This window comes from Talpa occidentalis, unplaced genomic scaffold (genome assembly GCF_014898055.3).
Source record: "Talpa occidentalis isolate TD23 unplaced genomic scaffold, MPIMG_talOcc4v2.1 talOcc4.14, whole genome shotgun sequence".
In the NCBI taxonomy this organism is placed as follows: Eukaryota; Metazoa; Chordata; class Mammalia; order Eulipotyphla; family Talpidae; genus Talpa; species Talpa occidentalis.
In genome coordinates, this window is record NW_023601433.1 from 25182390 (window position 1) to 25188290 (window position 5901).

A 5901-nucleotide genomic window follows, 5' to 3' on the forward strand; every position below is an offset into this window, starting at 1 on the left:
CGGAATCGCGGCTGCCCAGGTACCCGCGCCTGCGACCTAGGCTTGCGGGGAGACGACCTAGGCTTGCGGGGAGACGCGCGGAGGTCCTCACTGAGGTGAAGGTCCCTCCTGAGTGAGCAGTAACCAGGCACCCGGGCACGGGAGCGGTGCAAAAGGCGCCCTTCCGCGCCACTGAACTGGGCTACAGCCCGCGTCCTGGAACTGAGGGCTTTGAACTGAGACCCGGGGCACGAAAATTCGGGGCGTGGGTTCTCCACGACGGTGGGGCACAAGGCAGACACAGCACCCCAAAGCTGTTGAGGTGTACCCTACCATTCCCGCTCTGTTCCCTGTCCCACGGGGTGGGGGGGACGAAAAACAGCCCCCCAAGGACAATAGGAGAGATCTCTGGCGCCACCTAGTGACCAGGAAAAAAAAAGTCACTAACACCCCATAGAACAGGAAATTTCTTAAGACTGCTTGAAAAGGGCAGAAGGCTTCTGCAGTGGCCAGCCGGGAAGTTATTCCACGCCAGGCCCCTTCCGACCAGCAGTCTGAGCCCACAGAGGGAGCAGGCACCCACGTCCGGGGCAGACCGGGGGCGCAGAAGAGTGTGCCTGAAACCGGAGGCGCAGGGACTGCATCCCGCTTCGCCATTTGAGAACAGGGACATTTCTTCAGTAAAAACTGCCTAAAACCAGCAGAAAGCTCCCCCAGAAGGCAGAGATGGCTCCTGGAAGAGCCAGAGGGGAGCGGAGAAGTTCACCCAAGATGCCAGTCAGTCCGAGCATCACAGTGTCCCAACGCATACGACAAATTAGAAAACAGACAGTAGGGAGTAGAAGAACCACACGCAACCTAACAACTCCTCAGGAAAGAAGCACACCACAAAAAGAAAACCACTCCCCAGATTGCAACGACAGCAACTTGGAAGAACTTCTGAGCCTTCCAGAAAGAGAATTTAAAATTGCCATGATTAAAAAAGTGATAGATCAGAAGAAGGAAATTGAGTCCCTAAAGAGGGAAAACAATGGTCAGAAGAATGAAATTGAGTCCCTAAAGAGGGAAGTAAAAGAAATGCAGGAGATCAAAGAATTAATGGAGGAACTAAAGAACTCCGGGAAAAGCAAGGAAAGCAGAATAGATGAAATGGAAGAACGAATAAGTTCTCTTGAAGACACAGAAATAAAAGAACCAAAACAGAAAAGGAAAGAGAAGTACGAAGGAAAAAGAATGAAGAAAGACTTCGAGAACTATCTGACTCCATGAGGAAAGGAAATATAAGAGTTATAGGAATTCCAGAAGGAGAGGAGAGAGATGTAGGAACAGAGAAAATATTCCAGGAGATAATTGAAGAGAACTTCCCAAATGCGAAGAAGGAGCTGAAAATTGATATACAAGAAGCAAGAAGAACACCAAACTTCCACGACGAAAGGAAAAACACAGCAAGACACATAATAGTAAAGCTCCCAAGAATCCAGGACAAGGAAAAAATAATGAAGCTGACAAGAGGGAAGAAACAGATAACATTCAAAGGAAAACCAATCAGGCTGACATCAGACTTCTCTGAAGAAACACTACGGGCAAGGAGAGAGTGGAGGGACATAGTCAACAGACTCCAAGAAAACAGATGCCAACCAAGAATACTCTATCCCGCAAAGCTCTCTTTCCTCCATGAAGAAAGAATATGGACCTTCCCAGACAAAGAGAAACTCCGGAATTTCATTACGAATAAACCCCCACTCCAAAAAATACTACAAGGAATCCTAAAGCCAGAACCTCAGAGGGACGAATAACAACGAAAGAAGACCAAAAAAAAAAAAAAAAAAGTTATTAAAAAAATCAAAGGAAAGACAAACATAATGGCAAATACAGATGCTAACATATCAATATTAACTCTAAATGTAAATGGACTAAACTCTTCAATAAAAAGACACAGAGTTGCAGCCTGGATTAAGAAACAAAACCAACCTTTTGCTGTCTCCAGGAAACACATTTAGCTACAAAAGATAAAAATAGGCTCAAAGTCAAAGGATGGAAAACAATCCTACAAGCAAATGGGCCAAAAAAGAAAGCAGGAACAGCTATACTTATATCAGATAAAACAGACTTCAAACTCAAAAAAATAAAAAGAGACCCCAATGGTCACTACATTATGATTAAGGGGACAATACTTCAAGAAGAAATAACACTCATTAACATATACTCACCAAACGAAAGAGCACCAAAATATATCAGACAACTGTTGTCCTCTCTGAAAACAGACATCAGAGAAAACACATACGTAGTGGGAGACTTCAACACACCACTATCAACAATGGATAGATCAACAAGACAAAAAATAAGTAAAGAAACTAAAGCTCTAAATAAGGACCTAGAGCATTTGGGCTTAACAGACATCTATAGAACACTAAACCCAAAAAAAACGGAGTACACATTTTTCTCAAGCGCACACGGATCATTCTCCAGGATCGATCACATACTGGGGCACAAGACAAACATCAACAGATACACCAAGATTGAAATCATACCAACCATCTTTTCTGACCACGAAGGCATCAAACTAGAAATAAATCATAAAAAGAAGGCAAGGAACTATCCTACCTCATGGAGATTAAAAGCCACACTACTGGAAGACCACTGGACTAATGAGGAGATCAAAGAAGAAATTAAAAAATTCTTTGAATTGAATGACAAGGAGGACACCAATATCCTAAATGTATGGGATGCAGCAAAAGCAGTAATAAGAGGAAAATATATAGCAATAGAAGCTCACATCAAAAAACAAGAAAGAACTCAAAGAAACAACCTAATCTCGAAGCTCAAAGATCTAGAAAAAGAACAACAAAAAAACCCCAAATCCAGTAGAAGAAAAGAAATAATAAAAACCAAAGCAGAAATAAATGAAATTGAAACTAAAAAACAATCCAAAAGATCAATGAAACCAAGAGCTGGTTCTTTGAAAAAATAAATAAAATAGACAAACCCCTAGCCAGGCTCACAAAGGAAAAAAGGGAGAAAGCACAAATACACAGGATCATAAATGAAAGAGGAGAAATCACAACGGACACAGCAGAAATCAAAAGAATAATCAGTAACTACTATGAACAGTTACATGGAAACAAGTTCAACAATCTAGAGGAGATGGACAAATTCCTACAACTCTACAATCACCCAAAGCTAGATAAAGAAGAAATAGAACACCTAAACAGACCAATTACAAGCAGCAAAATTGAAATGGTAATCAAAAAACCTCCCCAAAAACAAAGCCCAGGACCTGATGGATTTACAAATGAATTCTACCAAACATTCAGAGACGAATTAGTGCCTATCCTTCACAAACTCTTCCAAAAAATTGAGAAGGAAGGGACAATACCAAACACGTTCTATGAAGCCAATATTACACTAATACCAAAACCGAATAAGGACAACACAAAAAAGGAAAACTATAGGCCAATCTCCCTAATGAACACTGATGCAAAAATCCTCAATAAAATTTTAGCTATCAGAATCCAACAATGTATCCATAAGATAATTCACCACGACCAAGTTGGATTCATTCCAGGGGCACAAGGATGGTTTAACATCCGAAAATCAATCAACGTTATCCAACACATCAACAAAAAGAAATATAAAAACCATATGATAATATCATAGATGCTGAGAAAGCTTTCGACAAAGTGCAACACCCATTCATGATAAAAGCCCTTGAAATTCTTGGGATACAAGGAATGTACCTCAACATCATAAAGGCCATATATGACAAGCCAACAGCCAGTATCATTCTCAATGGTGAAAAGCTGAAAGCAATTCCATTAAGATCTGGAACAAGACAAGGATGTCCACTCTCACCACTGCTTTTCAATATAATACTGGAAGTCCTAGCCAGAGCAATAAGACAAGAGAAAGACATCCAAGGAATCCAAATAGAAAAGAAGAAGTCAAACTATCACTATTTGCAGATGATATGATAATATACATAGAGAACCCCAAAATCTCCACAGAAAAACTAATTCAACTCATCAGTCAGTTCAGTAAAGTGGCAGGATACAAAATCAACACGCAAAAGTCAGTAGCCTTCCTATACACAAACAATAAATCTGAAGAAGAAGAAATCAAAAAAACCACCCCTTTTATTATTGAAAAAAAAAAAATCAAATATTTGGGAATAAATCTAACAAAAGAGGTAAAGGACCTATACAAAGAAAACTATAAAACACTGTTAAAAGAAATAGAAGAAGACACAAAGAAATGGAAAGACATCCCTGCTCATGGATTGGAAGAATAAACATTATTAAAATGGCCATCCTACCAAAAGCGATATACAGATTCATGCTATTCCAATCAAAATCTCAATGGCATTCTTCAAAGAAATAGAACAATTATTGATGAAATTCATATGGAATCACCAAAAACCCCGAATAGCCAAAGCTCTACTGAAAAAAAAAAGAAGGAAATGGAGGCATCAAACTCCCAGACTTCAAACTATACTACAAAGCCATAATCATCAAAACTGCATGGTATTGGAACAAGAACAGACATACAGACCAATGGAATCGAATAGAAAATCCAGAAATAAACCCACAGATTTATGGTCAACTAATCTTTGACAAAGGAGCAAAGACTATGCATTGGAGCAAAGAAAGTTTGTTCAATAAATGGTGCTGGGAAAACTGGGTCGCTACATGCAAAAGAATGAAGCTTGACCACTACCTCACACCATACACAAAAATCAACTCAAAATGGATTAAAGAACTAGACATAAGACCTGAAACCATAAAATACATAGAAGGAAATATAGGCGAAACACTACGGGATTTGCACATCAAAGACATCTTTACAGACACATCACCCAAAGCAGTGATAGTGAAGACAAAGATAAACAGCTGGGACTACATCAAATTAAAGAGCTTCTGCACAGCAAAAGACAATAACAAAAACAAAGAGAAACCCCACCGACTGGGAGAACATTTTTGCACCCAACACTAATGATAAAGGACTGATCACAAAAATCTGCAAAGAGCTGATGAGACTCAGCAACAACAAAGAAAATAATCCAGTCAAAAAATGGGCAGAAGAGCTAAAAAGAAACTTCTCTGAAGAGGAAATGCAAATGGCCAACAGACATATGAAAAAATGTTCAACATCACTTGCAATCAGGGAAATGCAAATCAAAACTACCATGAGATACCATCTCACACCAGTGAGAATGGCACATATAAAAAAACTAGCAACAACAAATGTTGGCGAGGATGTGGAGAAAAAGGAACTCTTCTGCACTGTTGTGGGAGTGCAAACTGGTCCAACCACTATGGAGAGCTGTGTGGAGATTTCTGGACCTACTAAACATAGAGCTTCCATATGATCCAGCAATCCACTCCTAGGTATTTACCCAAAGGACACAGAAACATCAATTCCAAAGAGCACCTGCACCCTATGTTTATAGCAGCACTGTTTACAATAGCTAAGCTTTGGAAACAACCCAATGCCCAAAAATAGATGACTGGATCAAGAAGATGTGGTACATATATACCATGGAATATTACTCAGCATTCAAAAAGATAAACACATGCAATTTGCAGCAACATGGATGGCGCTGGAAGGGATCATGCTCAGCGAAATAAGCCAAAAAGAAAAGAAAAATACCGGATGGTCTCACTCATAGCAGGAATCTAGAAACTTAAATAAGGGACCAGGAAAATGAATATAAGAAAGTGAAATCAAAATCAACAAAAAACTATGAACCAGAGACACTTTTGGGGGGTGGGGGGCGGGAGGGGGGGGGCTTGGGGTCAGAATGGGGCGTTTGCAATTGTATGGGGAATATAAAAAAAAATTTAATTAAAAAAAAAAAAAAAAAAAAAAGAAAAAAAGATGTGGTGCATATACACCATGGAATATTACTCAGCATTCAAAAAAATA